At 46.3% G+C, this 23890-nt stretch overlaps 1 protein-coding gene across 9 annotated transcripts in view; it reads right to left on the reverse strand.

Annotated features, from left to right (window-relative positions):
* Window positions 1–16941, reverse strand: part of RNF216 (ring finger protein 216) — a 165076-nt gene extending 148135 nt beyond the window's left edge. For 4 of the 9 annotated variants that reach the window (XM_077996128.1, XM_015133227.3, XM_077996126.1 and 1 more), the window contains exon 1: window positions 16818–16941. The gene's annotated coding sequence lies outside the window, so the exon portion shown is untranslated. Of the gene's footprint in view, window positions 1–256; window positions 397–16817 lie in introns of all 9 variants that reach the window. The other 5 variants (XM_028845102.2, XM_077996127.1, XM_028845101.2 and 2 more) reach the window with 2 other exon arrangements.
* Between the last annotated feature and the right edge of the window lie 6949 nt (window positions 16942–23890).

The raw sequence follows: 23890 nt of genomic DNA on the forward strand, positions 1-23890 counted from the left end.
CGCCACTGCACTCCAGCCTGGGCAACAGAGCAAGACTCCATCTCAAAAAAAAAAAAAACAACAAAAACACCCCACGCACACGCACACATGGCCAGGCGCAGTGGCTCACACCTGTAATCCCAGCACTTTGGGAGGCCGAGGTGGGGGGATCATGAGGTCTGGAGATTGAGACCATCCTGGCCAACAAGGTGAAACCCTGTCTCTACTAAAAATTTTAAAAATAATAATAAATAAATAATAAAAATACAAAAATTACCAGGGTGCGGTGACGGGCGCCTGATATCCCAGCTAGTCGGGAAGCTAAGGCAGGAAAATCACAAGAACCCGGGAGACAGAGGTTGCAGTGAGCCAGGATCACGCCACTGCACTCCACCCTGTGCGACAGAGAGAGATTATCTCAAAAAAAAAAAAAAATTACAATTACAATATGCATAAGAATGACCTCAGCAACTTCAGGACAGTGACTATTTCTGGGTAAGGGAGAATGAAAAGGAACTTGAACTTGAGTTACATATAACATTTTTTTTCTTTTATTTGAAGATATTTAAAGCAAACAAGGCAAAACATGAACATATGTTAAATCTGAGTAGCAGACGTGAGTAGTAGACTTGTATTTTTGAAATCCATCCCTCTCTTCCTTCAAAAAGAGGTATCATGGTGTTAAAGCCAATACATTACATCTCCATGGACCAGCGATGGAACAGAAACACAGAAGTTAGTGATGGGGCTAAAGCTGCAGAACTATTGAACTCTGGGAATAGGAAACAGAAATATTTGGGAAATGGACTCATATGAGAGTAATGGGGACAAAAAAATAAATAAAAAAACAATCTATGTCTATTACGGAAAGAGAAAAGGTGGGTACCAACGAGGGAGTGGGTAGATTAACTGTTAAGTGACATGAAGGAACCTTTCCAGGCTAAGTCATGCTCTATATATTGACTGTGGTGGTAGTCACCTGGATATATGCATTTGTCAAAACTCACTGAACTATATACTAAAATGGAGAGATTTTAATTATGTATCAGTAAAGATTTCTTTGAGGGCTGGGAGCGGTGGCTCACACCTGTAATCCCAGCACTTTGAGAGGCTGAGGAAGATGGATCACTTGAGGTCAGGAGTTCGAGACCAGCCCTGCCAATGTGGTGAAACCCCATTTCTACTAAAAATAAAAATCTGCCAGGCGTGGTGGCAGGCACCTGTAATCCCAGCTACTTGGAAGGCTGAGGCAGGAGAATAGCTTGAACCCAGTAGACAGAGGTTGTAGTCTTTTTTTTTTTTTTTGAGCCAGAGTCTCTCTCTGTCATCCCCGCTGGAGAGCAGCTGCACAATCATGGCTCACTGCAGCCTTGAACCCCTGGGCTCAAGCAATCCTTCTACCTCAGCCTCAGAGTAGCTGGGACTACAGGCATGTACCACCATGCCTAGCTAAATTTTAAAAAAATTTTTTTAGGGACAGGGTCTCACTATGTTGTCCAGGCTGGTCTGGATATCCTGGTCTCAAGCATTCTTTCTGCCTTGGCTTCCCAAAGTGCTGGGATTACAGCTGTGAACCACCAAGCCCAGCCTGTAGCAATAAAGATTTTAACAAATAAAACAGATGGCTGGGTGTCATGCCTGTAATCTCAGCACTTTGGGAGGCCAAGGCAGGCGGGCCACTTGAGGTCAGGAGTTGAGACCAGCCCGGCCAACATGGCGAAACCCTGCCTCTACTAAAAATAAGAAGAATTAGCCAGGTGTCGTGGCAGGCGCCTGTAATCCCAGCTACTTAGGAGGCTGAGGCAGGAGAATTGCTTCAACCTGGGAAGCAGAGGTTGCAGTTAGCTGAGATCGTGCCATTGAACTCCAAGTTGGGAGACAAGAGCAAAAACTCTGTCTCAAAAGAATAAATTAATTAAAAAATAAAACAAAACAAAACAGGTAAGTATCCATTCAAGCCAGCAAGGGTGTGGTGAAACTATACTGTCTACTGAACAGTAGTAAAAATAAAACCACACAAAAATATGTCATAAGGTAAAACATTAAAACTGCAAAAACTACCAGAGGTAAAACAAGTATAAAAATAGACTCTTCAGGCTGGGCGTGGTGGCTCACACCTGTAATCCCAGCACTTTGGGAGGCTGAGGAGGGCGGATCACTTGAAGTCAGGAGTTCGAGACCAGCTTGGTCAACATGGCAAAACACTTTCTCTACTAAAATTATAAAAATCAGCTTGGTGTGGTGGCATGCACCTGTAATCTCAGCTATTCAGGAGGTTGAGGTGAGAGAATCACCTGAACCCTGGAGGCGGTGGTTGCAGTAGGCCAAGATCACGCCACTGTACTCCAGCCTAGGCAATAGAGCAAGACACTGTCTCCTAAAAAAAAGACTCTTCATAAGAAGCAATTAACACCAAAGTAATAAAATATGATCTTTTATTACTAGCAGAGAAAAAATATAGTAGTAGAAAAAATAGAGTAAATAATAGTAGAAATAATAGTAGAATAACAGTAGAAAAAATAGAGTAAATAAATAGAAAAAATTAGAGTAAATAGAAAAAATAGAGTAAATGGAAAAAATAGATTAGAGTAAATCTACAGAGTAAAAAATAAATTAGAGTAAAAAATAAATAAATTAGAGTAAAAAAAATTAGAGTAAAAAAATAAATTAGAGTAAAAAATAAATTAAATAGAAAAAATAGAGTAGTAGTAGAGAAAAAATAATTGTAAACTTCAAATTCTATGATCCTTTATTTTTCAAGAGTAAGGGCAGGGGCTGGCTACAGTGGTTCATGCCTATAATCCCACCACTTTGGGAACCCAAAGCGGGACAATCGCTGGAGGCCAGAAATTTGAGACCAGCCTGAGTAAACTTGGTGAGACCCCATCTCTACAAAAAACTGAAAAAAATTAGTTGGGCATGGTGGCACGTATGTGATCCCACTTACTCGGGAGGCTGAGGCTAGAGGATTGCTTGAGCCCATGAGTTCCAAAGTTACAGTGAGCTATGACCAACCCCCTGCACTCCAGTCTAGGAAACAGAGCAAGACTCTCTTTAAAAAAAAAAAAAAAAAGTAAGGATGGGATAAAACAATTTTTACACTTTCAAAGACTAAGAGAGTTTACCTCCCACAGATACTCAAAGAGCTATTAAAAAAATGAACTTCAAGGCCGGGCATGGTGGCTCATACCTGTAATCCCAGGACTTTGGAAGGTCAAGGCCAGTGGATTGCTTAAGGTCAGGAGTTTGAGACCGGCCTGGGCAACATAGTGAGGACTATCTATACTAAAAATACAAAAATTAACTGGGTGTGGTAGCAGGTGGTAACCTGTAATCCCAGCTACTTGGGAGGCTGAGGTAGGAGAACTGCTTGAGTTTGGCAGGGGGAGGTTGCAGCGAGCTGAGATCGTGCCACTGCACTCCAGCCTAGGCAACAGAGTGAAACCCCATCTCAAACAAACAAACAAACAAAAAAATTAGGCGTGGTGGTGCACACCCATAGTACCAGCTACTCAGGAAGATGAGGCAAGAAGACGGCTTGAACCCAGTAGTTCGACACTGCAGTGCGCCACCATCATGCCACCGCACTCCAGCCAGGGTGAGAGCAAGACCGTGCCTCTGAAACAAACAAAAAGCATGAAAAAGAAACGTGGGGCCGGCATGGTGGCTCACATCTGTAATCCCAGTACTTCCAGAGGCCGAGGCGGGCAGACTGCCTGAGCTCAGGAGTTTGCGACCAGTCTGGGCAACATAAGTGAAACCCCGTCTCTACTAAAATACAAAAAAAAAAAAAAAAAAAGTAGCCAGGTGTGGCGGTATGCACATATAACCCCAGCTACTCGGGAGGCCGAGGCAGGAGAACTGCTTGAACCTGGGAGGCAGAGGTTGCAGTGAGCCGAGATCGCACCACTGCACTCCAGCCTGGGTGACAGAACAAGACTCCATCTCAAAAAAAAGAAAAAAAAAAAAAGAAATAGAAACACGAATCCTGGCTGGACACGATGGCTCAAACTTGTAATCCAGGAAACCAATCCTTGGGAGACCAAAGTGGGAGAATCACTTGACGTTAGGGGTTCAAGACCAGCCTGGGAAATATAGCTAGACCCTGTCTCTACAAAAAATAAAAATAAAAAAATTAGCTGGGCGGGGTGGCATGCACCTATAGTTCTAGCTACTCAGGAGTCTGAAGCAGGAGGATCTCCTGAACCCAGGAGTTTGATGTTGCAGTGAGCCATGAGTATGCCACTGGATTCCAGCCTGGGTGACAGAGACATGTCTCAAAAAACTAAAACAAAAACAAACAAACAAAAAAACCCTTGAGTCTAGAGAAATGAGTGGTGCTCTAAACTGTGTCACGCTTGGCCTCCAAATTCCTATACCGAAGCTCTGACCTCCAATATAATGGTATTTGGAGACGGAGTCTGTGGGAGGTGATTAGAATTAGATGAAGTCGTGGAGGTGGGGCCCTCATGATGGCTGGGCACACTGAGAAGAAGAGATACCAGAGAGCTTGCTTTTTCTCTCCATCATGTGAGAACACAGGCAGAAGGCAGTTGTCTGAGATCCAGGAAGAGAAATAACCAGAATCCAACAATGCTGAAACTCTATTCTCAGACTTCCAAATTCCAGAACTGTGAGAAAATAAATTTGTTTTAAATGTCACCCAGTTGATGCTATTTTGTTAGTCTATGGTATCAGCTGGCTTGAGCTGACTAATACAGGTGGAATTACAGAAACAACACATATAGCACAGAAAATAATGACACAGGGTCTTAATTTCAGGAAACGAATGTCTGTGGCACAACTTTTAAAAAATGTTTAAAAGGTGAAATTAAAATGCTATACAACTATAGAGGGTGCATATGTATGTTTAGAGTGTGTATGTTTAGAGACTGATATTCACCAGATAGTTGTACAATGATAATGTCCTTGGGTCTTGTTCCAGAAGCTAACAGACAGCATAAAATTACAAGCCAAAATGAGGATGCTGCTATGTATGAGCCATTTTTCTTATCCCTTTACATGCATAACACATCTAATCCTAACAACATCCCTATAATCCTGGCATGATTATTCACCTTACTTTACAGAGATTTTGATTCTGGCCATGACAAAGTATTAATAGCCTGTAGTGGACCAACTCTTTGCCTCTTCTTACAAATCCACTATAAAAAGACCAAATATATAAAACACATCTTTGAAGGCAATGGAGAAAACCCAGCTGGCAGGATTTCAGGGGCTCTGATCCGTGAAAAATGAGAAGCACATTAGGACAGGACACATTTATCCTGCATTTTTTGTCTCCTGAAGGCACTTCCCAAATCTTAACTGTGAAAAAATGGACCTGAGGCAGAAACAGCAATTTCAATGGGCTGAGGAGTTGAAGGTCGGAGTTTGGGGCTGCCAAAGTAGCTGAGACTTAAGGGACAAAATTCTAGCAAGGAAAAATCCACTGAGAAAGAAATCTCCAAAAACCAGAATAATAACCTCCTCACCCCCCCGACTAAGTTGCTGACCTATGCTACATACATGCAGGACTAGACTCCCCAAAATCCAATAGCAGAAAAGCTAAAGAGCTGAGCAGAGATCTCAGCAAACATGTATTGTTGAGAGGGGTTTTTTTTTTTTTGAGATGGAGTTTTGCTTTGCCATCCAGGCTGCAGTAATGGTGCAATCTTGGCTCACCGCAACCTCCGCCTCCTGGGTTCAAGCCAGTTTCCTGCCTCAGCCTCCCAAGTAGCAGGGACTACAGGCACGCACCACCATGCCCAGTTAATTTTTGTATTTTCAGTACAGAGGGGATTTTGTTATGTTGGCCAGGCTGGTCTCGAACTCCTGACCTCAGGTGATGCACCTGCTTTGGCCTCCCAAAGTACTGGGATTACAGGCATAAGCCACCACTCCCAGCCTGTTGAGAGAGATTAAAGGTCAAGTCCAACTAAAGTGGAGGAGTGCTGGTAAACACCGAGCTTTCATCTGAGATCCTAGGAAAGCCAAATCTTAAAGGTTAAGAGCAAAATGAAAATAGACTTAATACAGACCAAACCATGACAGGATCAAGATGATCTGCCGGTACTCTAATTTGCACACCTAAAAAACTTAAACCACAATGGAGGAGTATCATTTGGAACCTTCAGTTTTTTCAGTCATAACGTCCAGACTTTGATTAAAAAAAAAAAAAAAAAATTTCCAGGTGCGGTAGCTCATGTCTGTAATCCTAGCACTTTGGGAGGCTGAAGCAGGAGGATCACTTGAGCCCAGGAGTTTAAGACCAGCCTGGGAAATATAGTGAGATCTTGTCTCTATTAGGGCAAAAAAAAAAACAAAACAAAAGGCCAGGCCCAGTGGCTCATGCCTGTAATCCCAGCACTTTGGGAGGCTGAGGCGGGTGGATCACCTGAGCTCAGGAGTTTGAGACCAGCCCGGCCAACCCGGTGAAACCGTCTCTACTAAAAACACAAAAATTAGCTGGGCGTGGTGGCGCACGCTTGTAATCCCAGCTACGAGAATCGCTTGAACTGGGGAGATGGAGGTTGCGGTGAGCCGAGATGGAGCCATTGCACTCCAGCCTAGGCAACAAGAATGAAACTCTGTCTCAAAAAAATAAAATAAAATAAAAAATAAAATAAAACAAAACCACAAGGAAATTCTGGGAAGACAGTGGTAGTAACAGCAGAATAGTCTTTGCATAGCCTCAAATTGTCACATAGTAACAGAAAAAATTCCATGGACAACAGTTACAAAAAAACTAGACGAGAAAGAATCTCCACAAACACCAAATTACGGTAAACACAAAATTTAAATGTGCTTCTTGCTCTGTCACTGAGGCTGGAGTGCAGTGGTGTGATCTCAGCTTACTGCAACTTCCATCTCCCAGGTTTAAGCAATTCAATCCTTTTCTTCCTCTCTGAGAAAATCTCAATTTTCTTTGCCTTCCTAGGAGAAAGCACTGTGCCTCTCCAGAGGCAGTAAGCCCCAGATTGGGGCTTCTCATTAAACGTCTACAAAGAATTAATAGTCAGATAATATCAGTATTTTCTCAACTTATAAAATGTGAAGTTATAGATACCATCAAAATAGATAGATACCAAAACCAGGTTAGCAAAGTTTTACAACAGAACTTTCTGGCATTGATAAATGAACAAAGGTATTCCTTTTTTCTTTTTTAGACAGTTTCGCTCTTGTCGTCCAGGCTAGAGTGCAATGGCATGATCTCGGCTCACTGCAACCTCTGCATCCAGGGTTCAAGCGATTCTCCTGCCTCACCCTCCAGAGTAGCTGGGATTACAGGCATATGCCACCATGCCTGGCAAAATTTTGTATTTCTTAGTAGACACAGGGTTTCACCACGTTGGCCAGGCTAGTCTCGAACTCCTGACCTCTGGTGATCCCGCCTCAGCCTTCCAAAGTGCTGGGATTACAGGCATGAGCCACCATGCCTGGCCCCAGGTATTCCCATTTTTAAAACTGACATATACCAGCCTAAGTTCGGGTCTCTCATTTGAAATAATGATACTGATGTTATTTATAAGTAGCATGATACTTAAAAGAACAGTTCTGGTATCAAATTTGAACTGCATCTAATTTAAGTTCTTTTTTTCCCCAAATAAGATTTTTTTGTTTTGAGATGGAGTCTCCCACTGTCACCTGGGCTGGAGTGCAGTGGTGCAGTCTCAGCTCACTGCAACCCCTGCCTCCTGGGTTCAAGCGATTCTCCTGCCTCAGCCTCCTGAGTAGCTGGGATTACAGGTGCCCACCACCACACCCGCTAGTTTTTTGTATTTTTAGTAGAGATAGCATTTCACCATGTTGGCCAGGCTGGTCTCAAACTCCTGACCTCGTGATTTGCCAATCTTGGCCTCCCAAAGTGCTGGGATTACAGGCGTGAGCCACCGTGCCCAGTCAGATTTTTAAAAAGTATTTTGAACACTATTTTCAAGCCAAATGTCTTTTCTTTTTTTTCAGACAGAGTCTTGCTTTGTCACCCAAACTGGAGTGCAGTGGCACGATCTCAGCTCACTGAAACCTCCATTTCCCAGGTTCAAGCAAGTCTCCTGCCTCAGCCTCCCTGAGTAGCTGGGACGACACATGCGTGCCACCATACTGGTTAATTTTTGTATTTTTAGTAGAGAAGTGGTTTTGCCATGTTGGCCAGGCTGATCTTGAACTCTTGACTTCAGGTGATCTGCCTGCCTTGGCCTCCCAAAGTCCTGGGACAACACGCGTGAGTCACCGCGCTTGGCCTCAAGCCAAATTTCTTATCTTTCCTTTGGCCACAACTGGCTTCCTTCAATTTTACACTGGAAATCAAAGGGAGATGTGGGTCATTTTACAGCTAATTTAGTTGAAATGTCAGGCTTGTAGTTAAGCAGATTACTAGTAACGGTTTAAAAAAGTCCTCATGAGTGGCACACCAGTGGCCCCAACTTGTGAGAAGAAAAGAAGTCTGATGATGGAATTTCTCCTCTTGACTAAATGCAAGTCTCTGTATCAGGTCATGTAACTCTCTGACACTCAGTCTCTTCATCTGGGCTTCCGATCATACTGCCTATGTTTAAATCTTGGTTTCACCATTTAGTCAATTAGTGGCTCCAAATAAATTGTTCAATCTCCTGGGCCAATCTCCTCATTTGTAAAATGAGAATGCAGTTGTTTTAAAATTAGTTGCGGGTAGGTAGACAGGCATGTACCCAAGTCCCAGCTTGACTGTGGAAGCTGAGGCAAGAGGATCCTTTGAGCCCAGGAGTTCAAGGCTGCAAGCGAGTTATGAGAGCACCACTGCACTCCAGCATAGGTGGCAGAGGGAGAACCTACCTCCAAAAAAATTCATTAATTTAAAAAAATAAAAACTTTTGGCTGGCGCGGTGGCTCACACCTATAACCCCAGCACTTTGGGAGGCCGAGGCAGGCGGATCACGAGATCAGGAAATTGAGACCATCCTGGCTAACATGGTGAAACCCCCCTGTCTCTACTAAAAAAACACACACACACACACACACAATTAGCCGGGTGTGGTGGCGGGCGCCTGTAGTCTCAGCTACTCGGGAAGCTGAGGCAGGAGAATGGCGTGAACCCGGGAGACGGAGCTTGCAGTGAGCCAAGATTGCGCCACTGCACTCCAGCCTGGGCGACAGAGCGAGACTCCGTCTCAATAAATAAATAAATAAATAAAGAGCGAGACTCCGTCTCAATAAATAAATAAATAAATAAAAATAAATAAAAACTTTTTAAAAACTAAATCAGTTGAATTACATAAAGTTTTAGCATAGTGCCTGACATATACTAAGTGTTACATTATGTTATTTTTTTAACTGCTACCTGAGAAACAGAAAAATGGCAATATCTATTCTTATATTATAAGGCTATGTTGAAAAATAAGAGAAGCCACTTTGTATATGGTAAATGCCATCAAAATAGGAGCACTATAATCACAAGTACATAGGAAATGCAGTGTTTATTAATAAAATACAGTTCAAGGGGAAAAAAAATCTTTATTTTCCCATTCCAAGTTACTTTTTTTTTTTTTTGAGACGAAGTTTTGCTCTTGTTGCCCAGGCTGAAGTGCAATGGTGCAAACTCAGTTCACTGCAACTTCCACCTCTAGGGTTCAAGCAATTCTCCTGTCTCAGCCTCCCAAGTGGCTGGGATTACAGGCATGTTGCCACCATGCCCAGCTAATTTTGTATTTTTAGTAGAGATGGCATTTCACCATCTTATGCTGGTCTTGAACTCCTGACCTCAGGTGATCCACCCCCCCCGCCCCGACACTCATCAAAGTGGTGAGATTACAGGCAAAAGCCACCGTGCCTGGCCTCTTTTCTTATTTATAGTTGTATTTTCAATGCCTAGCACAGTTGTTGAATGAGTGGCTCCGAAACCTTCTTCCTCTGTCAAAGACTGGAGCTGTTATTCATCGTGGCTATAGAACCAGAGTCAGGAAACATGGCCTAGGCAACAATTAGGATTTTCTTCAGTTATCAAGCATTGCCCATTACAGATAATATGGAAAACAAGGAAGTCAAGAAGAAAAGAGAATCACTCATGGTTCTCTCACCCAATTTTCTGGTTTTCAAAATCTCACCTTCACTGCCTCGTGACCAGAATGCTTAAGTCTGTCTTCTACAAATCATTTTCTTCTCCTTGTTCTATTCAGGTTGCTTCTCCATTTTTCCTTATGTATATGCTCCTAAACTAGTACTGCATGATCCTGGGGCTCTGTAGTGCCCCTGGCTCTCCAGAATACTTTCTGTAAATATGTCTGCCACTTCTGCAACAGATTTGGGGGTTATTAAAGACTTTCAAATTTAATGAGTTAATCCCTTTGACTTTCCAGAAAAAAGTGGGCAAAGCAGGCCAGGCATGGTGGCTCACACCTGTATTCCCAAAACTTTGAGAGGCCGAGGTGGGTGAATTATTTGAGGTCAGGAGTTCGAGACCAGCCTGGCCACCATGGTGAAACCCCGTCTTTACTAAAAATACAAAAACCAGTCAAGCGTGGTTGCAGGTGCCTATAGTCCCAGCTACTCAGGAGGCTGAGGCAGGAGAATTGCTTGAACCCAGGATGCAGAGGTTGCAGTGAGCCTAGACTGTGTCACTGCACTCCATCCTGGGTGACAGAGAGACTCCGTCTCAAAAAAGAAAGAAAAGAAAAAGTGGGCAAAGCAGAGCTAGTCACAGGCGGGAAGATGACATGCCCATGTCATACCAGGCCTCCACAATACCTCTTCCTAGCATGTTTTTAAAAATGCCTATAAACGATTGTTTTTCATTCAAATACCATTTGCTCATCCTAACCATTCTTTGGATATCCATCCTAAGTCTGTACTAATATAATCAATATTAAATCAATACAGAAAAAGTTTACTGTCAGATCCCCATATCCAGATGTGAAAGCTGTGGATACGGAGAGCTGACTGTACTACAGCATTTTATATAACAAGAATTGGTTATGCATCATCGGGAATACATCAAAAGAAACTCTCGGCCGGGCGCGGTGGCTCAAGCCTGTAATCCCAGCACTTTGGGAGGCCGAGACGGGCGGATCACAAGGTCAGGAGATCGAGACCATCCTGGCTAACACGGCGAAACCCCGTCTCTACTAAAAATACAAAAAATTAGCCGGGCGAGGTGGCGGCGCCTGTGGTCCCAGCTACTCGGGAGGCTGAGGCAGGAGAATGGCAGGAACCCGGGAGGCGGAGCTTGCAGTGAGCTGAGATCTGGCCACTGCACTCCAGCCTGGGCGACAGAGCGAGACTCCGTCTCAAAAAAAAAAAAAGAAAAAAAAGAAACTCTCACATGGATTTTTGTTTCAAAGAACTCAGAGCCCCATCAATCAGAGAATAAAGTTACTAGAGCAATAAAGAGACTATAGGGGAAGGGCAGGTAGCCAGGGAAGGTTGAGCAAGAATAGCCATATCAAGCCAAAGTGAGAGCTGTGTCAGATTTGGGCTTATCCTTTAAAAGCACAGCAGCCCCCAACTCTACTAAAAAAATACAAAAATTAGCTGGGTGCGACGGCACACGCCTGTAATCCCAATTACTCTGGAAAGTGAGGCACAAGAATTGCTTGAACCCAGAAGGCAGAGGTTGCAGTGAGCTGATATTGTGCCACTGCACTCCAGCCTGTGCGACAGAAGGAGACTCTGTCTCAAAAAAAAAAAAAAAAGAAAGAAAGAAAGAAAAGAAAAAAGAGAAAGAAAGAAAACAAAAGGCACAGCAGCTTTCACTTAGGGTTCCTGGGCCCAGAGACATCAGGTAAAAAGTCTGAAAACCCTGCTGAGAGATCACACAGAAAGCCCTGACACTACATGCGGAGGGAAAGAGCCAGCTGAGACCAGTCTTCCAGCCGTCTTTGACAAGGCATGTGAACGAAGAAGCCATTATGGAAGCGGATGCTCCAGCACTGGCCACCTCTAAGGATAGCATGTGGACCAGAGAAAAATGGCCCAGGTCAGCACTTCCCAATTCTCCTGACTCATAAAACTGTCAACAAACAAAATTACTCTATGAAGCCAGTGAGTATCCAGGTGGTTTGTTATGCATCAACAGATAACTGAAACAGAGCTCAGATTTTATTTTCTAGCCAACGGGAAGCAACGCAATGACAGCTGTGCTTTAGAAAAATCAACCTGGCTGCAATGCGTAAGATGGCCTGTAGGAGACAACTGGTGCCAGGAAACCCAGGAAACAAGAGCCAACAGTACCTAGGGGGAGGAAAACAGTATCTACAGGGAGGAAAACAATACAAGACACTGATTGCAGAGTTAGAGTCGATGGGATCTGTGTATGTCATTGGCCATCAGGGCAAGAAGAAGGAATCAAAGTTGACCTAGATGCTGAGATCAGGTGACCATAGGATGGTGATGCTATTAAGGAAGAACAAAGCAGATGATGAGTTCAGAGAAAGAAAATGAAAATTGTGTTAACTTTAATAAGTGGACAAAATAACTACAGTAAAATAACATCCATGATTATGGATATAAATATGCAAACAATTAGTCTAGAGTTTAAAAATTCTAAGAATCCTATTATCAGTGCATTTTTACAATAGGAAAGGTTTTAAATCAAAAATTAAACTCAATATCTTCAGTGGGCGGGCTAAACAGTTTAACATAAAACATCAAGATTTTCTTCATCCTCATGGGTGGAGGGTAAAATCAATGTTTTCAATGATCTTTTTAGAACTGAATCTTCTGTGACCAAAGGACATGCTTCTGCTTCTAGCCCAAGTACTGCCTTGCAGGCTCCAACCACAAATCTCACCGTGGTGGAACCAAAATCCTTACCATGGCCTACAAAACGCTACCATCACCTGACCTTGCTGACATAGCGGGCCTTACCTTTTCCCCCCGCATTCACCACTCCGTAGTAGCAATGGTTCAGTTCCACGATTTGCTTCTTCCTTCCACTGCAGGCTCTTCCCCAGCTGGACTACTCTTCTTCACTGTCTCTTGGACCAAATTAACTCTATTCGGTTCTTTGCTTTCTCCTCAGAGAAAAACTGTTCCTGACTATCCCCTAGATGTTCCTCCCTAGTTCAATCACACAACGTACCTCATTTCTTCAAAGTACTTACAACAATAATTTCATATACTTATTTAGGAAACTGTGTAATTTCAGTCTCCTCTGCTAAAACTTAAGTTCCAAGAAGGCAGAACCAAAGTGTTACTTGATCCCAAAGCCCCAGGACGTAGCACACTGGATGGCACATAGTAGATGCTCTTCAATAGTAGATGTACTTTCAGAATAAATAGCACTCACTAATTATAGCAGGATAATTACTGGCACGAACTCTGGGTCCAAACTGAGTTCAAGTTCCAAGCTGACCCTTACAAGTTTTGAGACTAGATATTTTTCAGCACCTCAGTTTCTTTTTTAAATTTTATTACTATTTTTGAGACGGAGTCTCGCTCTGTCAGCCAGGCTGGAGCGCAATAGCACGATCTCGGATCACTGCAATCTCTGCCTCCCGGGTTCATGAGATTCTCCTGCCTCAGCCTCCCGAGTAGCTGGGATTACAAGCATGCGCCACCACATCTGGCTAACTTTTGTATTTTTAGTAGAGACAGGGTTTCATCATGTTGGCCAGGCTGGTCTCGAACTCCTGACCTCAGGTGATCCGCCCGCCTCAGCCCCCTAAAGTGCTGGGATTACAGGCATAAGCCACACCATGCCCGGCTACGTTATTATCTTGGACAATAATGCAGCTATAATGATGACATCAGGTATGAGAATGAATTATGTCTCTAAAGATCTAAAATATAGGAGAGCCTATAATTCTGTAAACACATTAAATAGTAGCTCGTAGTAGAGTTAGTGACAGAGGGACCGCTAGCAAACACCAGCTCTCTCAACTACTCTATTCATTAACTTTTAGTCTGTCTCACTCACACCTAACCCTTCTTTAAGATTTCTCCACCAGGGCTTCAGGGGTTCTCTTCTATTAGCTGCTGCTTCTCTAATCAGGGTAAAAATCTAAAGCCTCCAACGAGGTTTGCCAGGGGGTGCAAAATCTGGCCTAGACTCTCCAGGCATTTCCTGAAACCCACCACTACTCCCCATACCCCAGGCGCAATAAATTATGAAATACAAAATCAAGGCAAAGCCAGGCCATTTATTAGCCTTCTTCCTCAAAGCAAGCAGACTAAATTGAGATGTTTCATAAAATCTTCCCGTTCCTCTCTCCCTTCTCAGCGTGTAAAGAATGTTCTGCAAGAGCACGGTGGCTCAAGCCTGTAATTCTTGCGCTTTGGGAGGCCGAAGGTCACTTAAACCCAGGAGTTGGGCAGCAGAGCCAGACTCCGTCTCTTAAAAAAAAAAAAAAAAAAAAAAAAAAGGCCGGGCGCCGTGGCTCAAGCCAGCACTTTGGGAGGCCGAGACGGGCGGATCACGAGGTCAGGAGATCGAGACCATCGTGGCTAACACGGTGAAACCCCGTCTCTACTAAAAAATACAAAAAACAGGCCGGGCGCGGTGGCTCAAGCCTGTAATCCCAGCACTTTGGGAGGCCGAGACGGGCGGATCACGAGGTCAGGAGATCGAGACCATCCTGGCTAACATGGTGAAACGCCGTCTCTACTAAAAACACAAAAAACTAGCCGGGCGAGGTGGCAGGCGCCTGTAGTCCCAGCTACGCGGGAGGCTGAGCCAGGAGAATGGCGTGAACCTGGGAGGCGGAGCTTGCAGTGAGCTGAGATCCGGCCACTGCACTCTAGCCTGGGTGACAAAGCAAGACTCCGTCTCAAAAAACAAAACAAAACAAAACAAAACAAAAAAAAAAACAAAAAACTAGCCCGACGAGGTGGCGGGCGCCTGTAGTCCCAGCTACTCGGGAGTCTGAGGCAGGAGAATGGCGTGAACCCGGGAGGCGGAGCTTGCAGTGAGCCGAGATCCGGCCATTGCACTCCAGCCTGGGCGACAGAGCGAGACTCCGTCTCAAAAAAAAAAAAAAAAACTTGGACGGCCGTAGTGGCGCACGCCTGTAATCCCAGCTACTCGGGACGCTGAGGCAGGAGAATCACTCGAACCTGAGAGGTGGAGGTTGCAGTGGGCAGAGATCACACCACTGCACTTTAGCCTGAACAGAGCCAGACTCCGTCTCCCCCCCCCCCCCAAAAAAAAAGCTCAATCAATGGGCTGGGGTGGGTGGGGCAGAGAGGAACTGAAGAGACATATTACATTTAAACGCCACCATTTCCGAGGGACGCGGATGTGCTCTGGTCCCCCACCTGCATCCCATTCAGTAAACAAAGGTGATACATATTAGTGTTCCTATTGCCCACCAAAACATACAGCAGCACAAACCCATTTTTCTAAGACCTTGTGCCTGACTATTGCAGGAAGCTGGAGGATTAAAAACAGCTGGAGAATAGATGAGCTATGTTTGGCTCCTAACCTCTAAAACAATGCCAACCCAGCCCCTTCCAGGAGTAACAGCTTGAAAACAATACACCAAACTTAGTTTTTAGCATTCCTGGAAATTCCATTATTAATTCATGGGTCTTCTTCATAAGGGAAGAAACCCCATTTTTGAGGTGAGGCACAGGCCCACGAGCGCAAAATGGCCTGGCCAAGCTGGAGCCAGGTGTGTGTGAGGGCCACGGTGAGGCCCTCTGCCCTGCTCACCCTTACATCACAGTGCTTCCTCTGTAGGTAAACGTGTGGGTTTTCAGCCAGGGCGCTTCTTACTGAAGGGCCCAAGGGCCCAGGGAGAACACAGCTGACACGTTTTTTGAAAAGACTATGTAGCACTTTGGGAGGCCAAAGAAGGGATCACCTGAGGTCAGAAGTTCGAGACCAGCCTGGCCAACATGGTGAAATCCTGTCTCTACTACAAATACAAAAATTAGCCAGGTGTGGTGGCACATGCCTGGAATCCCAGCTGAAGCAATCCCTGTGAGGCTGAGGCAGAATTCCTTGACGCAGGGAGGCGGAGGTTGCAGTGAGCAGAGATCGCGTCACTGCACTCCAGCCTGGGCAACAGAGCAAGACTTCGTCTCAAAAAAAAAAAAAAAAAAAAAAAAGAACAGAAAAAAGAACGTTCTTTTTGCACGATCGAAGTACCGGGGACAACTGCTAACCAGGCCCTCAGGGACGCACAGAGCCCTGGCAGATTTGTCAGAAATTTCTGTAACCCGCACGCCGCGCACGCTCCCGGATTGGTTGCAAGTGGCCCAAAGTCTTGGATCCCTGGGTCCCGTTACACCGGGAGCCGGGCCACCTCGACGCGGGGACAGCGGCCTCGCTCCCTGCCCAGCGCCCGGGCACCCGAGCCGGGCCAGCCCCCAGCGCCCCGCAGAAGGGTTTGACGCACTTGCGGCGCCCTCGCGAGTGCCCGGTGACAGTCGCCAACTTTCGCGGAACAACACCCGCTCCAGATGTGAGGGGAGAGGTGGAAAAACGCCGCCCGCCTGGGCTGGGGTTCACAGGGACCGGCCGCCTCCCGCCGCTTCTCCAGGCCGCGCTCGGGTGCACGGACCCCGCCTCCGCGGCGACCTCGGGCCCGGGGGAGGGAAGCGCGGTCTCCCGGGCTATCGCCCTCGCGCAGCTGACCCAAAGGGCCGGCCCGCGAAACTTCGCGAAGAGGCGGGAGGGGGTCGCCCAGTCGCTCAGCGCCTTTGTCGCTCCCGCCTCGCCTCCGCACGGGGCTCGAGACGCCCAGCCCAGTCCTTTGGCCCGATCCCGCCCGGGCCTCGGCCCGCGCCCCTCAGCTCGGCGGCCCTCACGGCCCGCGCCCCCGCCCCCACCCCCGGAGCTCCACGGAGGCGTCCCGCAGAGAGGCCGCCTCGCCTCACAGACCCGCCCAGGAGCTCAAGCGCGCCCCGCGACCGACACTCACTCGCCACGCAACTCGCCGGCTAGCCAGGCGGGTTCGGCGGCCTTCGGTACCGCGCCGCCTACTCTTCAGAAGCCACAGCTGCGAGCTCCGTCGCTGCCGCTGAGGCAGCCGCTACACTCCTTCCGGTCCTGCCGCGGCGTCACCTCGCGCCTGCGCACAGCGCCCCCTCCCGACTAAGGACAGGAAGAACCATAGAGGCACTCCGGGTGCTGTGGAGGAGGGACCCGGGGGCTCACCACAGAGAGGGCCGCCTAGCCGCGCCTGCATCCGGGCTCTCCGCCTGCGGAGACTTGACTCCCCCACGAGGCGGAAGGATGAAAGGAACGGAGACCCCCATCCCGGACCCCACAGGAGCCGCCATCTCCCTAGAGCTTAAAAGGGTATGGGGTAGGTGGTTGTGGACGTTTACTCGATATCTACTTATTTGCCCTAATTCTTTTGGCAAGCCATTCATTCATTCTGCAGATATATTCTGTGGATTTCCTGTGGGCCACGCACTGTTCTAGGATTTGGGGAAATTAAGAGTAAAGTGGGTCCCGTGGCTGGGCACAGTGGCTCACGCCTGTAATCCCATCACTTTGGGAGGCCGAGGCGGGCGGATAACTTGAGGTCAGACGTTGGAGACTAGCCTGGCCAACGTGGTGAAACCCCGTCACTACCAAAAATAAAAAAATTAACCGGGTGTGGTGGCGGATGCCTGTAATCCCAGCTACGCAGGAGGCTGAGGCAGGAAAATCGCTTGAACCTGGGAGGCAGCGACTGTAGTGAGCCAAGATGGCGCCACTGCACTCCAGCCTGGGCAACAGAGCTGCACTCCATCTCAGAGAAAAAAAAAAAAAAAAAAAAGTACAATGTGTTCCTGGCCTCAGGAAGTTTAGGTTTTAGTGGGCAAGTGAATAACTGACTAAAAAACTGCTCCTGCTGGGCACAGGGGCTCATGTCTATAATCCCAGCGCTTTAGGAGGCCAAGGCGGGAGCATTGCTTGAGGCCAGGAGCTCAAGACCAGCCTTGGCAACATAGCAAGATCCCTACTCTTAAAATAATTGCTGGCCGGGCGCAGTGGCTCACGCCTGTAATCCCAGCACTTTGGGAGGCCGAGGCAGACAGATCACTTGAGGTCAGGAGTTCGAGACCGGTCTGGCCAACATGGTGAAACCCGTCTCTACTAAAAATACAAAAATTAGCTGGGCATGGTGGTGCATGCCTGTAATCCCAGCTACTAGGGAGGCTGAGGCACAAGAATTGCTTGAACCCAGGAGGGGGAGGTTGCAGTGAGCCAAGATCATGCCACTGCACTCCAGGCTGGGCAACAGAGTGAGACTGTGTCTCAAAAACAAAAATCAAAAAACAAAAAACAATTGCTAAGTACACCTTCAAGTAGAGATGTCAAGTCAGTAATTAGATAAATGAGTCTGGGCTGGGCACAGTGGCTTATAACTGTAATCCCAACACTTTAGGAAGTGGAGGTGGGAAGATGGCTTGAAGCCAGGAGTTTGAGATCATCCTGGGCAATAGAGTGAGACCCCATCTTTACAAAAGTAAAAATTAGCCGGACATGGTGATGTGCACCTGTAGTCCCAGCTACTCAGGAGGCTGAGGCAGGAGGATTGTTTGAGCCCAGGAGTCCGAGGATCAGTGAGCTATGATTGCACTATTGCAGTCCAGCCTGGATGACAGAACAACAGCCTGTCTCGAAAGAAACAAACAAAAACAAAACGGAAATGAGAGTAACAATAGTCTTGATGCGGCAATTAGTGTTCCTTCTCTAAGACAGTAGAGCGTGGTTTATGGGGGCTTGCATGGGACAGAAAAAGACCACTATTCACAGTGCTTTAGGGAAGCAGTGTCCTGAGGGAATAGTCATGTTTCAGTGAAGTAGAAATTGAAGGGCTGCTTACAGAACAGGATGGGGATTTAGGGATCTTACAGCTGTCAGGCCCTGAGTTAGAGGGTGCAGTGCATGGGAGACGTTAGACGGTGAACAGGAGAGAGAGCTTAAGATAGACACTTATCCGAGATGAGATCCTGGAATAATCTGGAAGGCATCTAAAACAAGGGCATTGGCCTTGATGAGCTTATTCTCCATGCTGGTCCTCTTGGGGGAGGTGGATAATAGCTGTCAGTTACAGCCTCCTTCTTAGGACGGTCCTCATAAGCCCTTTGAGATGTTGGAAGAAGGCAGTATTGGAAGCAGAGCTTGGTGATCTTAGCAGGAGTGCAAGGTTCTTTCCAGACCCCTCAACCCCTCTGTGGTTGGTGTCACATCCAAGGCAGGTAAGCTCGAGTAACCTCTCTGAGTCTGGAATTTTTTTTTTTTTGAAACGATGTCTCGCTCTGCGGCCCAGGCTGGAGTGCAGTGGTGCAATCTTGGCTCACTCCAAGCTTTGCCTCCTGGGTTAATGCCATTCTCCTGCCTCAGCCTCCCGAGTAGCTGGGACTACAGGCACCCACCACCACACCGGGCTAATTTTTTTTTTGTATTTTTAGTAGAGACGGGGGTTTCACCGAGTTAGCCAAGATGGTCTCAATCTTCTGACCTTGTGATCCGCCCGCCTTGGCCTCCCAAAGTGCTGTGATTACAGGCGTGAGCCACCGCACCTGACCTGAGTCTGAAATTTTTTATTTGTTCAGGCTCTTTGGAGACTCTGACTCAGACATGATGGCAATGAGAAGAAATACTTTATTTTTATCTTTATGTATGTATGTATGTATGTATGTATGTATTTATTTATTTATTTATTTATTTTTGAGACGGGGTCTCCTTCCATCGCCCAGGCTGGAGTGCAGTGGCATCATCTTGACTCACTGCAACCTCTGCCTCCCATGTTCAAGCGATTCTCCTGGCTCAGCCTCCCGAGTAGGTGGGACTACAGGCACCCACCACCACACCTGGCTAATTTTTAAAGTATTTTTTGTAGAGACGGGGTTTCACCATGTTGGCCAGGCTGGGCTCGAACTCCTCACGTCAGGTGATCCGCCTACCTCAGCCCAAAGTGATGGGATTACAGGTGTGAGCCACCATGCCAGGCCTTTATTTTGAAGTTTAATTTAAAAAAACATTAATAGATAGCCAGGTGTGGTGACACACGCCTGTAGTCCCAGCAACACAGGAGACTGAGGCAGGAGAATCACTTTAACACAGGAAGCACAGGTTGCAGTGAGCCGAGATCGCACCACTGCACCCCAGCCTGGGTAACACAGCAAGACTTCACCTCAAAAAAAAAAAAAAAAAAAAATTTATAGAAACAGAGTCTCGCTTTGTTGCCCAGGCTGGTCTCGAACTCCTGGTTCCAAGTGATCCTTCCGTCTTGCTCTCCTAAAGTGGTGGGATGGCAGGTGTGAACTGCCACGTCTGGCTGGGAATTTTTTATTTGTAAAATGGAAATTTTAAGATATTATCTATTGCCCAGTGTTCTTGCAAGGATGAAATGGGATCATGTGTGAATTCAGAAGCTCTGGTAGGAGTTATTTGTTTACATGTTGTTCGTGTCTTAAGCATTTTCGGAGTCATAAAGACAATTATCTTATCTCTGCATATTTCCCAGTGAGAGTGAGAGGAAGCTATTCCCTCCTTCTAGGTTGTCTGGAATCATTCTACTTATTTTTGAAGTCTCTGGCTTTTTTTTTTTTGGGGGGGATGGTATGGAGTTTCACTTGTCGCCCATGCTGGAGTGCAATGGCATGATCTTGGCTCACTGCAACCTCCGCCTCCCGGATTCAAGTGAGTCTCGTGTCTCAGCCTCCCAAGTAGCTGAGATTACAGGTGCCCACCACCACATCCGCCTAATTTTTGTATTTTCAGTAGAGGCAGGGTTTCACCATGTTGGCCAAGCTAGGCTCGGACTCCTAACCTCAGGTGATCCGCCTGCTTCGGCCTCCCAAAGTGTTGGCATTACAGGTGTGAGCCACTGTGCCTGGCCCTATTTTTTTTGGGGGGGGGTGGGTTGTGGGGTTGGGGTCTCACTCTGTCAGCAAGGCTAGAGTGCAGGGACTCAGTCAATCATTAGTTCATTGCAACCTTGACCTCCCAGGCTCAAGTGACTCTCCCACCCCAGCCTCCTGAGTAGCTGGAACTGCAGGTGTGTGCCACCATGCCCGGCTGATTAAAAAATTTTTTTGTATAGATGGGGTCTCGCTATGTTTCTCAATCTGGTCTCAAACTCCTGGTCTCAAGTGATTCCACTGCCTCAGCCTTCCAAAGTACTGAGATTATAGGCTTGAGCCACCGCACCTGGCCTGTTTTTGTTCATTTGTTAGTTTGTTTGAGACGTAGTTTCGCTCTTGTTGCCCAGGCTGGAGTGCAATGGCATGATCTCGGTTCACTGCAACCTCTGCCTCCCAGGTTCAAGTGACTCTCCTGCCTCAGCCTCCCAAGTAGCTGGGATTACAGGCATGCGCCTCCACACCCAGCTAATTTTGTATTTTTCATAGAGACAGGGTTTCTCAGGGTTGGTCAGGCTGGTCTTAAACTCCTGACCTCAGGTGATCCACCCGCCTCAGCCTCCCAAAGTGCTGGGATAACAGGCATGAGCCACCGTGCCCGGCCTGTTTTCTTTATCTTAATGTTAACCGGCACCAAGAATCAGAAAGGGTAAGATAGCTACCTGCAGAGTAAACTATTGTCAACAAGTGATGTTTTGCTGTTTTCCTGGGAAGAGCATGGAAGTTCCATCTATGAAAATCCATATGATCCATGCTGGCTGTAATTCCGTGCAGTTACGGCCAAAGGCATGCAACATGCACTCACCCCTTGAGCCTGCCAGAGAGCCAAGGCTGTAACTCCCCGCCCCGTGAGTCATCACAGCATGGCTTCGTTGCATTTTCTGGTTACAGTTAGTTTAATGTGCATCTGACCTGTGAAATCATGGATGGTAATGGAGGACCACCGTTATTCACAATTTGTCCATTATCATTTTGTTCCCAAGAACTGTCATCAGCCGTATCTACATGACGGTGTGCTGGTGGTGTCATAGAGGACATTATTCCTGAACTCTGCTTTCAGAAGCAGTAATTTCCTGCCATTTTGGCCCATTATTTGTTAAAAAAAAAAAAAAATCAATGTTATTGAGGTGTAATTTATATGTGGTACTAGGCACCCCGTTTAAGTATATGTTTCTATCAGTTTTGACACATTTATACACCCTCATAACCCCCCACAATCAAGATAGAGATCAATTCCATTACCCCAAACTGTTCCCTCCTGTTCCTTCCAGTCTATCCATAACCCCCATCCCTGGTGCTAGGCAACCACCTGCTTTTGGGCACCTGCTTTTTGTCACTTTATATTATTTATTTGTTTGGAGATGGAGTCTCGCTCTGTCACCCAGGCTGGAGTGCAGTGGTGCCATCTGGGCTCACGGCAACCTCCACTTCCCTGGTTCAAGCGATTCTTCTGCCTCAGCCTCCTGAGTAGCTGGCAGCCCTCACCACACCCAGCTAATTTTTTGTATTTTTATTTTATTCTATTTTTGTTATGGAGTCTCACTGTGTTGCCCAGGCTGGAGTGCAGTGGTGTGATTTTGGCTCACTGCAACCTCCATCTCCCAGGTTCAAGGGATTCTCTGCCATCTTCTCGAGTAGCTGGGATTACAGACATCCACCATCGTGTCCAGCTAATTTTTTAATTTTTAGTAGAGATGAAGTTTTGCCATCTCTACTAAAAAGATGGCCAACTAAAGTTGGCCAGTCTGGTCTCGAACTCCTGACCTCAGGTGATCTGCCTGCCTTGGCCTCCCAAAGTGCTGGGATTACAGGCATGAGCCACCCACCGCGCCTGGCCCGTTTTCTCATTTTAGACTAGAATTTCTCTTTCTGTAGTTTCACATACATGGGATCATATGGCATGCACTCTTGTGTCTGGTTTCTTTTGCTCAGCATGTTTTCTGTTTTCTGAGACAGGGTCTCACTCTGTTGCCCAGGCTGGAGTGCAGTGGTATGATATTAGCTCACTGCAGGCTTGATCTCCCAGACCTAAACCATCTTCCTGCCTCAGCCTCCTGAGGAGCTGGGACTACAGGCACGCATCACCATGCCTGGCTAATTTTTTTTTATTTTTAATAAGGAAGAGGTCTTGCTATGTTGCCCAGCTGGTCTCAAACTCCTGAGCTCAAGTGATCCTCCCACCTCAGCTTCCCAAAGTGCTGTGATTACAGGCATGAGCCCCGTGCATGCCCTCTGCATGCTTTTGAGATTCCTCTATGTTACGTGTATCGGTAGTTCATTGCTTTTTACTGCTGAGTAGTATTAAACCACAAGGATATGACACCGTTCATCCATTCACCAGTCGAGGCACATTGAGTTTCTTTCATTCTGGGGCAGTTATGAATAAAACTGCTATGCACACTCATGTACAAGTTGTTGGGTGAGTACATGTTCATTCTCTAAGTGTGGAATTGCTAAATCATATGGTAAGAACCAAGCTGTTTCCCAAACTGGTACATCAGTTTACTTTCCCCCTGGTGCTGAATGAGAGTCCAGTTGCCATTCTTGGTGTCTCTAGTCTTTAATTTCAGCTGTTGTAACGGATGTGTGATGGTATATGATTGTGGTTTTGATTTGCATTTCCCTGGTGGCTAATGATGTTGAGAATCTTTTCTTGTGCTTATTGGCCTTTTGAATATCTTCCTTTTTAGACACAGCATTGTCTAGGCTGGAGTGCCGTGGCATGATCATAGCTCATTGCAGCCTTGGATTCATGAGCTCAAGCGATCCTCCCACCTCAGCCTCCTGAGTAGCTGGGACTCCAGGCACATGCCGCCACTCCTGGCTAATTTATATGATTTTTTTTTTTTTTTTTAGAGATAGGGTCTTGCTATGTTGCCCAGGCTAAACTTCTGGCCTCAAGCGATCCTCCCACCTTGACCTCCTAAAGCACTAGGATTATAAGCATGAGCCACTGTGCCCAGCCCCGGCCTTTTATATACTTTCTTTTGTGAAATTTCTGTTCAAATTTTTAAAATCCCATTTTAAAAATTGAATTTTTTTTGTCATCTTATAGTTGACTTGTAAGAGTTCTTTTTATAGTTTGGATACAAGATTTTAGTATTGCATACATTTCCTCTTCGTCTCTGGC

Source organism: Macaca mulatta, chromosome 3, assembly GCF_049350105.2.
Source record: "Macaca mulatta isolate MMU2019108-1 chromosome 3, T2T-MMU8v2.0, whole genome shotgun sequence".
Classification (NCBI taxonomy): Eukaryota; Metazoa; Chordata; class Mammalia; order Primates; family Cercopithecidae; genus Macaca; species Macaca mulatta.